Source organism: Impatiens glandulifera, chromosome 7 (assembly GCF_907164915.1).
Source record: "Impatiens glandulifera chromosome 7, dImpGla2.1, whole genome shotgun sequence".
NCBI classification, from domain to species: domain Eukaryota; kingdom Viridiplantae; phylum Streptophyta; class Magnoliopsida; order Ericales; family Balsaminaceae; genus Impatiens; species Impatiens glandulifera.
This window is the reverse complement of record NC_061868.1, coordinates 29,428,736-29,442,351: the sequence shown is the minus strand read 5'-3', so window position 1 is coordinate 29,442,351 and position 13,616 is coordinate 29,428,736.

The window sequence follows — 13,616 nt, the reverse complement described above, 5'->3', positions numbered from 1 at the left end:
AGACAAATATCTTCTTACAGTTGAATCAGACCATGCTAAAGCCCTCTAGATCGGCTCTCAACATATGTCCTTAGAGGACTCTTGAGAGAATAGGATTATCTAGAGATAAGATCTTATCTGACCTGTGTGTCAAAGGTTTTGACAGCTTGCAGCGTGAGATAATGGGTTGCCTCAAATATACCATTCGAGTGACTGACATACCCTTCCAAGTTGACTTTTGAGTCATCAACATTCAGCCCTCCTACAATCTTATTCAAGAAAGACCATGGTTGCACCAATTCAAGGTTGTGGCCTCTACGCTTTATATAAAACTAAGATTTACGCCAACGACCAAGTCATCATGGTCAATGGTGAAACATACGCTATTGTAGTCTTCGAGTCCACTCATATCGATTCCCCTAAGGTTGAATTAAGCGGATATGAGATATGTTCAGTCTTCTTAGAAGGTAAGGACTCATCCAAAGATATTGAAATTAGTACATTTAGCCTCCCCTCCATTAGAATGATGTACAAAATGGGATATTTTCTAGCATGGGCTTAGGCTTGAACGCCAACGACATATATTCTTTTCTCCAACCATGTTGCAATTCAGACTGCCATAGTTTAGGATATATCCCTACGGAATTTGAAGAAATCCGGAATAATAAAGTAGCAAAACAATGCATAGCCATTCCGTCAACTTTGAATGGGCAGTTCATCCGCGAAGGACAAATCACATTATGCTTTGACATCCCTAAACCCTTTACCAATCCAGATTTACAAAGATATTTTCCAGGTCTCAAAATATTTTGAGATTGTTCCTACAATTCTAACCCTTCTATTTGCATGATTAGGAAAAGAACGGACTATTAGCACGACGCCCTAAAAAACTTGGCCTGGAATCTCATGATAGCTGATATAGTTCAAGAAATTAGCTCTTTTAGTGTACATGGAACTAATGCCTCCTTATCTGTCGATATTTTAATCGACAAAGACAAAACTCTTTCTCCTCTCATGTGTAGAGAGGTATCAAATAATGTACATTGTAAGGACTTGAGAACAATGATCTTATTAGATCATCTTTTTTCTACATGTAATGAACCCTTTGATGTAAAACAAGAAAATTTCAAATATATGAGTAAAAATGATATTTCATTTTACTCTTATATGAACATCGAAATAAAGCACTTCTTAGAAAACGAGGATGAAATTGTCTCTTCTATAGAGAAGACAATTGAAATTAATTTGAAACCATCGACGTTCCTTAGATCGTATTAATCGACCAAAGTTTAAACTCGCAAAAGCATCTTGAGTTAGTTGAGCTGTTGAAGCCAACAAAGACGTTTTTGCCTGGTCATACAAGGACATGTTAGACATTGATCCAAAGATCACACGACATTATATTCCCCTTTATCCAGACGCTAAACCAATAAAGAAAAAGATTACATGGATGAAGGAAAATATTGTGACAAAGATAAAGGAAAAAGTCCAAAAGAATCTTGAAGATGGATTTCTCGAGGTAGTGGATTATCATACCTGGATAGCCAACGTGGTTTTTGTCCTCAAGAAAGACGGTGAAATACGTGTGTGTGGACTATTAGTATCTAAATAAGACCATCCTTAAAGATCACTTTCCATTTCCACACATCGACATATTTGTCGACCATGCTATTGGTCATGAACTATTATCATTTATGGACGGATTTTTATGATACAATCAAATCATGATGGTTCCGTAAGACAGAATTAGGTACCTTCAGTTATCGTGTCATTCCTTTTGGTGTTAAGAACGTGGGAGCAACGTATCAAAGGGAAGCCACCATGATCCTTCATGACAAGATCCACAAGGAAGTGAAATTCTATGTTGACGATATGATTGTCAAGTCAAAGGATCAACAAGGAAATGTCCAAGACCTTGAAAAATTCCTGCAAAGAATCAAGAAATATCAACTACAACTCAATCCGAAAAAATGTACGCTCGGAAGTCATAGCTGGTAAGATGTTAGGCTTTTTCATTAGTCAGAGAAGAATCGAAGTCAATCCCTCTAAGATAGAAGCAATTACGGCTATGTAGGCACCTCGAAACGAAAGTGAGGTCCGAGGATTTCTTAGAAAAATCCAATACATCAGTTGATTCATTAATAATCTTACTATGACTTGCAATCCGATGTTTAAGCTTATGAAGAAAGACAAAAAAAAAAATCGTATTGAATGAAAATTATCAACAAGCGTTTGACAGAATAAAGGATTATTTAAAATCCCCTCACATACTCATGCCGCCCAAACTCGACAGTCCTCTCATTTTATACCTTACGGTGACAGAAACAACCATGGTAAGCCTGTTGGCTCAAGTAAATGAGGATAAACTCCAAACGATTATTTACTACATCAGTAAAAGGATGATTGAATGTGAACTCAACTACACTCTAACCGAGAAAAATTATTGGGCACTAACATGGGTTACCAAAAGGTTGAGACACTATATGCAATCCCACCCCCATCAAATTGGTATCAAGACTAGATCTGATCCATTTCTTATTCCAACGAACTCTTTTGTTACCCAGGATAGCCAAGTGGATGATGATGATATCCGAATATAACATAGCCTTTAAAATACAAAAGTCTATAAAGGGAAGTGTTGTTATGGACTTCCTAACTGACCAACCCATCATTATTGAGTTAAAAGATATTAGGATCGGTGTCGACTATAGAGACTGGGGTCTGACTATACTTGGCAACTTTTGACTTTCAATTCGATGTTAATCCTGTGAGGGATTAAGATCTATTTCTATTCTTCGCAAATCTGCACAAGCTCTTGAACAAGTTCAAGTGTGGAACAACTTGTTGGATTTGAAGCGTTAGATGAAAGAATGCAAAGAGCGGAAAGGAAATAACATAGAGAGTTTTTATGGATGTTCGGAGATAAAAATTCTTACGTCACCCCTTCTTCCTTTCAGAAAGGATATTCACTAGAAGACTTTGATTTATACAGCAATTGCACAAACCCAGTTAGAAAGCAAAGTACTTAACAAATGTATGTTTCTGAACTTCTAGCTAACTCTTTGTTGAACAGAATAACCTCTGTTCAACTTACAACACTAAAATTTTACATAGAAAGAACTGTAGATGAATTACAGAATAATCACAGGGAGAGTAGGCACATCACTTGATTGTTTGAGATTCTTGCACTTGTGTTCCTATGTTAATTGAATTGATAGAGAGATTGAGAGAGTGTGATAAAACCGAGAGATTCGCCCGTTGTCCTTGGATAGCTATTTATACTTGAAAAGAATCAACGGCCGAATCTTCTACTTTGACATGTATCATCAAACCGTTGGATGTACGCCAAATGTACGAGCTAGTATAGCAGACTATATACGTTGGGATCGTGGGCGTACCGGATTGATAGTGCACCAAATATTCTCTAAGATCGTGTTGTACTGCAAAGTACATCACAGGCAATTTGAATAACATCGAATGTGGCAGTCGTTCATTTGTTGAGATCAACTGGCTTGTCATACTACTGATAATGGACTTTGCTGATGAGTTGGATAGATAGACGAATGCTTCTTCAGATGTCTGTTGAGGCAAGGAGTTTAACTGCGCTCTTCTTTAGACTAGCACGTCTAAGAAGATTAGACGACGTCTAACTGCGCTCTTCTTTAGGCTACCACGTCTAAGAAGATTAGACGACGTCTAACTGCGCTCTTCTTTAGACTAGCACGTCTAAGAAGATTAGATGACATCTAACTGCACTCTTCTTTAGACTAACACGTCTAAGAAGATTATACGACATCTAATTGCGCTTTTCTTTAGACGACGTCTAACTGCGCTCTTCTTTAGACTAGAACGTCTAAGAAGATTAGACAACGTCTAATTTCACTCTTCTTTAGATTACCACGTCTAAGAAGATTAGACGACGTCTAACTACGCTCTTCTTTAGACTACCATGTCCAAGAATATTATACGATGTCTAACTGCGCTCTTCTTTAGACTAGCACGTCTAAGAAGATTAGACGACGTCTAATTGTACTCTTCTTTATACTAGCACGTCTAAGAAGATTAAACGATGTCTAACTGCGCTCTTCTTTGGACTAGCACGTCTAAGAAGATTAGACGATGTCTAACTGCGCTCTTCTTTAGACTAGCATGTCTAAGAAGATTAGACGACGTCTACTCGCGCACTACTTTAGACTACATGTTTAAGTAGTTAGACGACGTCTACACGCGCACTACTTTAGACTACACTTCTAAGTAGTTAGACGACGGCTACTCGCACACTACTTTAGACTACACGTCTAAGTAGTTAGACGACGTCTACTCACGCACTACTTTAGACTACACGTCTAAGTAGTTAAATGACGTCTACTTGCGCACTACTTTAGACTACACGTCTAAGTAGTTAGACAACGTCTACTCGCGCACTACTTTAGATTACACGTCTAAGTAGTTAGACGACTTCTACTCGCACACTACTTTAGACTACACGTCCAAGTAGTTAGACGACGTCAAGTTGCACTTACTCCAGACTGCGTTCGAAGAGACATTCTTCTTTAGATCTGCACCTGCATAAATGCAAATTACACAACTTAGTCCTATTTAAACCACAACTTAGTTTTATCTAGATCACATCATCAAAACTATGTCGTACTTATTCTATTAAGTTAATTAATTATTTCTCTCTTAATTAATTTTCTCTTTTCTTTATTTAACTTAATCTAACCGAAGACAAACTTGAATTCTCTAATAGCAAAATTATGAGTATCACGTCAGACACGTGGAAATTGATATTTGACAAAGCTTTGGGGAAGTAAGGTTACTAAATTGGGATTCTATTAGTCGATTTGAAAGGGATGTACAATATCCATAAAAATCGAATACCCCGTTATTAATATCGATACTGAGTACGAGGCATGTCTCTCAAGTCTTAAATTGGCATATGAAAAGGGGAAACCAAGTTAAAGTAATTAGTGACTCTAACTTGGTCATATCTCAAGTCAATGGTACGTGGCAAGTAAAAGAGGAAAAATATAAAGGCCTATCACACCTATCTAACTAAACTTATGAACAAATTTTATCAAGTATTTTTTGTTCATACTCTAACGAGCCAAAACCGCTTCGCGGATGCCTTGGCTACTTTGGCAGTCATGACTCAAATTCCCGATAGGATTAAAGTCAAACCCCTTAAAACCCAATAAATATAAAGACATTCTTTTTAAAATTGAGCAATAACTTCTTGTGAGAATTCTACTAAAATCTAGTACGATATTCTCCAAAATACATAGAATACGAAGAATATCCATCCCACTTCCGAGCAAAGGAATGACGAGAATTACGCCAATATTCCACTTATTACGCTTGGATTGCTAACAAGCTTTAACGATGATCTTTCGACGTTCAAAACATGTTTTTATATAAATAATCTGATATCCACAAGGATCGTGGAAGAAGTACATACAGGGACAAGTGGCCCACACATGAATGTAATTATTTTTAACCAAGAAAATACTTCGTTTATGATATTACTAGCAAAACCTAGAGCAAGAATGTGTGATATATGTAAGAAGTTGTCATCAGTGATAAATTTATGCTAACCTAAAGCATACTTCGGCCTCACTCCTCTATAATATGACATCCCCTTGACCCTTTTATACATAGGGCATTGATGTCATTAGGAAAATCTATACCATGCTTTAAACGAGAACGAGTTCATACTTGTAAGTTATAGACTACTTCACCAAATGGGTTGAAGAAGTTTCCTACAAGGTCCTAAAATCTTCCCAAGTGGGGAAATTCATCTATAATAGCATCATCGATATATATGGAGTCCCTCACTCCCTGATTTCAGACAATGGTCAACACTTTCAAGGAAAAAGTGTTGTAATTGCTCAACGTTCAAGATCGGGCATGAACATTGTACAACCAATCAAAATTGAGATCCCAACTCTAAGAATCTTCTTAGAAGGCCATGTTATTGAACAAGACTGACTCAAATCTCAATATGATCAAGAATAACATTAATAGAGGACATGAGGTTAAACGCTCTATGTAACACTCAAGCCTACAAAAAACGAATGTCAAACACCTTCAAAATAAAAGGGAAACCCATGAACCTTGAAGAAGGTGATTTGTTTCTCAAATGAACCCGGGAACTCCTAGACCCGAAGGGAAAATTTTGTCTCCAATGGGAAGGACCCTTCTTAATAAAGAAAATACTCTCCGGAAGAGTTGTTCGCCTATCTACTATAGAAGGTGAATAATTCATTGCCCCGAGCAATCTTAACGCGCTTAAAAGATATTTTGTATAATATCAAGCTATACGTAAAACAATTATAAGCTCAACCTTGAAAGAAGCTTATTTAAACATAATTTAATCCAAGTTTTGTAAAACTTGCACCATGGACGAATGACTAATGTTCGAATTATGATAGACCTAATTCTTCTCAATATAAAAATAAAATGAGAGAGAAGATATGTAAGAAACTTGCATTTTTGTAGGACCAGTCTTAAATAAATAAAAATCATCAGTTCTTTCCTCAAAAGAAAAAGGAAAATCTTTGAGAAGGGAGGAAAACCTTAATCCCAGTCTAAAAAAATAGATGTTGTGGATTTTAGGAAACAAGTAAGGCAAAAGAAAAGGGCGTCACTTCTAACCAAGTGATATTCTCATAAATAAAACCGAGGATTTAATAATAAATCTGATTTAAAGGATATCAGTCATAAGTTTTTTTTATCATAAATGATTATTCAAAGAGTAAACTTCCATAAAAGGGTTTTGGAAAAAAAAGAACTAGAAAAAACTCACACAAAAGCAAGGTCGAGAGCCAAAAATTGAGGAAGAACACTCATCGCTCCTTTGTTAGAGAAAAGAGAGGTTTAAAACTCGATGCTTTGGAAAAAACAACAAAAAATGCCATAAAGAGAAATCAGTATAAACCCCGAAAATCTCTAGAAAAAATAGAAATTGTATATGTTTTTGTTGATTTATTGAAATCACCATTCGTGCTCATTTAAACTCTAGTCTTGATTGTTACGGTAAGAGCATAATGTATCGATTCTACCATATATACCCCAAAAATCCAAAAAATGACTCAAAAAGGTTGAGGTATTAAAATCACCATTTGTTGCTCACTTAGACTCGCAAGGGCAAAATATATCGACTTTACTAGATATATCCAGAGTATAAAAAACTGATATGAAAAACGAAAACCCAAAACAACAGAAAGTTGATAAAACTCTCTAAAAGTTGTTTCAGGATGAGTTAACTTTCAAAGAAAAGTGATTCAAGACCAAGCAAACATTTTTCCCAAAAAAAGACCAAGCAAACAAAAATAGTTGTACTTTCGTCAAAACATTTGAGTCTTGATCATCTTCTTTGAGAGTTGTGATTTTGGATAACTTTTTATACACGAGATCAAATTTAAGTCGATATCTCGAAAATTTGGGAAAAGTAAATCTAATTTCTTTATAAGAATCACAAAGGACGGGGAAAATGTGTTCAGAGCCCAGCCCCAAACACGTTTCGAATCCAAAAACATCATGATGTGTTAAAAAGTTAAGGTTCATACCAATCTTGAAAAAAAGAGAAAAAGGATATGAAATATGGAATAAAAAATGCCCTTTATCCAAAAACATGAGTTACTTGTTCATAAATAAAAGTTGAAACTGATCCCACCAAGGTAGCCTAGTGGTAAGAGTCGGCTTAATAGACCAAAATGTCAGGGGTTCGATTCCATCTGAAAGCGCTTTGAGTTTAAGCGGGGGGTCATAGTTGTAGGGGTGTCATGCTATCTCTCCTTTATTCAAAAAAATAAAAGTTTGAAACCGCTAACTGAAGGATTTCAACTAGTTATGAAGGTCATTTTGGGAAAAGAGAGGGAAAATGATTATTTTGAAATATTCTCTTAAAAGACAAAAGCTAAGACCGATATTATAAAAGCCAATTAAGCAAATCGAGTTGTCAAAACCCTATATGTCGATAGGTTTAAAACATTATTTATCGATATGTCCAGCGATCATTTATACATGATCCGTCAAAACCCTGTCTATCAATAGGTCTAAAACTTTATTTGTCGATAATTACCGAGATCATTCACACATGATTTGTCAAAACTCTATTTGTCGATAGGTCCAAAACCTTATTTATCGATAAGTACCGAGATCATTCGTATATGATCCGTCAAAACCTTATATGTTCGTATATGATCCGTCAAAACCTTATATGTTGATAGGTCTAAAACCTTATCTATCGATAAGTCCAACGATTATTTGTACATGATCCATCAAAACCCTATCTGTCGAAAGGTCCAAAACCTTATTTATCGATAAATACTGAGATCATTCGTACATGATTCGTCAAAACCCTATTTGTCGATAGATTTGAAACCTTATATGTCGATAAGTACCGAGATCATTCGTATTATCGTATATGATCCATCAAAACCATATCTATCGATAGGTCAAAAACTTTATATGTTGATAGGTCTAGCGATCATTCATACTGATCCGTCAAAACCCTATATGTCGATAGGTCCAAAATCTTATATGTCGATAGAGGTGTAAGCGGATCGGTTCGATCGGTTTTTTTATTATCAAAATATTCATCCTAACCGTTAGTATCGATTTTTCAAAATCTTCACTTGTCGGTTGATAGTTGAACGACGGTTCAGTTTGATCATTTATAAGATCGGTTCAGTCGGTTTCGATCGGTTAATCGGTTCAAACCTAACATTAAAAACTTTTTAAAATCTAGACCTTCAAACCAAAAAAGAAATTAAATTACAATAAAGAAACTACTCAAATCTTAATATAATTAAACGCAAAAGTGTAAGATTCAAACACAAAATGTTTCAAAAACAACACAAACCCAGTGTTTAAACTTTAAATTACATAACAAAATAATTTAAGCAACACACAAAACAAGTCAAAAGCTTTTTCAAATATAATACCCAAAAACTGCTCAACATTAGACATAATTTAACACAACAACTACCATTTTCAGCATACTCCGTGTCATCTCTGATACATTTTTACGACTCCTCGTTCACAGACACATTGATAGACATTTCTTCATATATGAAACAACAAAATATTAAATTATAAAAAATTAATTTAATTAAAAAATTTATCAATTAACATGTACCTTCTTCAATAACTTCAAAATTATGAACATCATTTAATATACCTTCAATCACATGTTGAAGAGGTTTTGAGCGCAACCAATCTTGTGTGCAAATAAGTGCCTCCACGGTTGCAGGACTCATTGACCTACGAAATTCATAAAGAACTCTTCCTCCCATGCTAAAAGTTGATTCCGAAGAAACAGTAGAAATTGGTATTGCTAACACATCTCTATAAATTGACGAAAGAACTTGATATTTGTATCCATTTACTTTCCACCAAGCCAATAAATCAAACTCTTTATTATTCAGATCTACAATTTCATCGGATAAGTATCTTTCAATCTCGGATTGACTCTCCCTAGAATTTTCCTCCATAACATGTTGCATAAATTGATTAATCAATGAGAAACTTTCATCGTCTTCCAAAATATTTTCATCTGCTTTCTTTTGGAATCCATTTGAAGAACAACTTCCACAATCCAAAGACATTTTTTTGGTATAAAAATCATATAAATCTATGAGAGAATGTTCAATCAAGTTTTTCATTTCTATTCCATCAAATGAATTGCACATATTATAAAAGCAAAACTTGACATATTTCAACTTGTACCTTGGACCCAAGACAACCGCAATGTATAACAAAATGTTACTCTTTTCAATCTCTCCCCAATACTTATCAAACTTTTTGCTCATTCTCTTAGCCATTCCACTCAATCTTGGGTCACTATTCTTGAGCATTTGAGATATCTTCATTTGAATCGATAAGCTCATTAAGAAATGAAGAAGATATCACACGTGAAGTGCACATTTAAGGTCACATGATAGAAAATCTTCAAAAATCGTATAAAGATCCTAGCACTTTCCCAATCACTTTTTTGTAGGTGGACCAATATTTTTTCTTCTTTTTTTCTTCCCTTTCGAAACATCACACATATCCCCATTATTTACCTCTTCCTCCTCCAAAAAGTAAGCAAGGTATTTAGAATTTCTTTCTTCCTCAAGTCTCTCAAAAAAAATTTCAAACTTTTCTGCCGACTCAAGCATTAGATAAGTTGAATTCCATCTTGTTTAACATCTAATTGAACAAGTTTATTAGTGGAAAACCTTTTTTTTCATCCATCTTCTTGAAAATTTGTAATCTAAAGGGTGATGATCTTACGTAACGCACTACGTTACGAATCTTGAAAATTGAATCACTTTGATCCTTTAGACCTTCTTTCACAATATGTGTCGTACAACGCACATGAAAAAATTTGTTTTCCAAAATGGTGGATTCTCAATCCTTCATTAATCTTTTTAAATGATTTATAGCAACATCATTAGAGTTGTCATTATCCACCATTACGCATAAAATCTTTTCAATTCCCCAATTTATCATACAATTTTCAACCATATTTCCAATGGTCACGCCTTCATGATTTGAAACTTGACAAAAGTTTACAATTTTCTTATGCAAGTTTCAATTTGCATATATCTAATGTGCGTTTAAACACATGTAGTTAATGTTTTGTATTGAAGTCCATGTGTCTGTTGTTAAACAAACAGGTTGTGATTTCAAACTTCTTTTCAAAATTTTCTTCTCTTCCAAGAAAAGATTAATACAATCCTTAGCCACGGTAACACGAGAAGGAACCTTAAACTTAGGTTGCATTGCTTGACAAAACCTTTTAAATCCTTACATTCAATCGCTCTAAAAGACATCTCATCGATAATAACCATTGAAGCCAAAGCCTTCCTACAAACTTTGACATTGTAATGCACAACCTTAATAGAATTGTCAACACCATTTTTTTTCAAAACACAAAACACCTTGGTCAAGTTTTTTTCTTAAAAACCCTAAGTGGTGACTTCATACATGGATTCCTTAAATGACCCCATATATTACTTGTTCCATCTCTTTTAGAGGCACAAGAATAATCTTTTCCACAGTAAATTCACATCCACCACCTAATTCTCTTTTCCTTTTTCTATTATTATCATTATCATCAACAACAACACTAATAGGTGTTTGAGAAATTTCACCTCGGCTTTGTAGATTGAACTTGTTGAGATTGTGTAGGCCGACTTTGTTGAGTAAGTTGAATTTATTGAGATTCGTTTTCACTATCCATCTAAATAAAAATAATACATCAAATTAAACAAAATTATAACAAATTATTTTATTAATCAAATAAATATTAACAAATGTAAGTTAGCTTTGTGTTATAATTTGATAAAAATATCCAAATTCTCAATCGATCCTGTGTTTATTTTAATTGCTATGTAAATACTGAAAACTTTTAAATATCATATTCAAGAATCAAGACACATATATATAAACTACAAAGTATAACCTAACATAATATGTATATAAACTAATATAGGCTATAAATAAACTAACATAATTTATAAATAATATATTCAGTAATCACAAGCTAATAAGCTAACATAATCTATAACTTACCTATTTACCCATAAACAGTAAGGAACTTAAATAAAATATGTAAACTAACGTAATTTGTGAATAACAAACTAATAATTTTGAAGTTAATACTAATCTTTAAACAAAATAGCAAACTAACAGTAAACTAACATTTACTAACCTCAAACCTAACAATACTTTGTAAGAACTAACAATAATAAATAATAGTAAACAAACTAACAAGTAACACTACTAATATTTGGTATTTACTTGAAGGTCTTCAACAGTTTAGAAATTTAGAAAAGAAATGATAATATGTATTCCATATGCCTTCACGTGTAGTGTTTGATTGAAAGTTATGAAGTAAGAATGAAGAACAGAAGATTAAGAAATATAGAAGAAATGTATTTATCTTTGTAGAAGAGTAGTGTTACTTGTTCTTGAAAGAAGAAGAGTTTTTCTTAAAAATCGTAGACTTACATGGTAATCATTTTGAGTTGATTGATAAGTCGAGAGAAGAAGAAGAGATAGAGATCTTGTAATCATTTTGGGTTTTGAGTTGGTTGTTCAAGAGAGAGAGAGCTCAGTTAGGTTGTTGCCTGTTGCTTTTGACGGTTTTGACCTAGGAAGATGAAAGAAATTGAAGGTTTCACGGTAATTACATCATAGTACACTCAATTAATGTGCTTACATTGATGTCTATTCAAGTTACTCAATTGTCTTTTAACATTTCACAATTCTAAAAGTCTTCTCTAAAGTAAATTGCAATTAAATTATAATATATGTGGTTTGGTCGGCTGACCGACGGTTATAAGAAAAATAAACTGAAACCTGAGCTAGCCAAGTTCGATTGAGTGTGTAGAAGACCGGCCAAACTTTGGTTTGGACGGTTCAGTCTTATTTTGGTCGAATTTCTAGCGGTTCGAACTGGTTTTCGGTTTTAGTTACACCTCTATATGTCGATAAGTACCAAGATCATTCGTACATGATCTTTCAAAACTCTATCTATCAATAGGTCTTAAACTTTATATGTCGATAAGTACCAAAATCATTCGTAAATGATCCATTAAAACCCTATATATCAATAGGTCTAAAATCTTATATGTTGATAAGTCCAATGATCATTTGTACATTATCCATCAAAACTCTATATGTCGATAGGTCTGAAACCTTATCTATCAATAAGTACCGAGATCATTCCTACATTATCCATCAAAACCTTATTTGTCGATAGGTCTAAAACCTTATATGTTGATAAGTCTGGTGATCATTCGTACATGATCCGTCAAAACCCTATCTATCGATAGGTCTGAAACCTTATATGTCGATTAGTACCGAGATCATTAATATATGATTCGTTAAAACTTTATCTGTCGATAGGTCTAAAACCTTATATGTTGATAAGTCCAACTATCATTCGTACATGATCCAATTAAACCTATAATATGTCGATAGGTCTAAAACTTTATCTATAGATAAGTCTAGTGATCGTTCGTACATGATCCGTTAAAAACCTATCTTTCGATATTTACAAGACATCGTTTTTACACTATTCAACCAAAAACCTTATATATCAATAAGTATAGCGATCATTCGTACATGATCCATCAAAACCCTTTTTGTCGATATGTCTAAAACCTTATCTCTTGATAAGTATCAAAACTCTATCTAGCGATAGGTCCAAAAACCCTATCTCTCAATAGGTATCAAAACTTTATCTCTCGATAGGTCCAAAAACCATATCTCTCGATAAGTATCAAAACTTTATCTCTAGATAGATCCAAAAACCCTATCTCTTGATAGATATCAAAACTCTATCTCTTGATAAGTCCAAAAACTCTATCTCTCGATAGGTTCAAAAATCATATCTCTTAATAAGTCCAAAAACTCTACCTCTCGATAGGTATCAAATCCACTATCACTTATGTAAGATCGTCATACGTTATTTGTTAATAATCCCCATGAGAAACTTCGTAAACTCTCATGTAAGCCTATCTCTTGATAGTACGATAATAATTTCTCATGATCACTCTAATCAATTTTCTTTAGTAACCCCCGTGAGCAAGTTTATCAACTATAACGTAAAATTATATGTTAGAGATAGCACTACAATC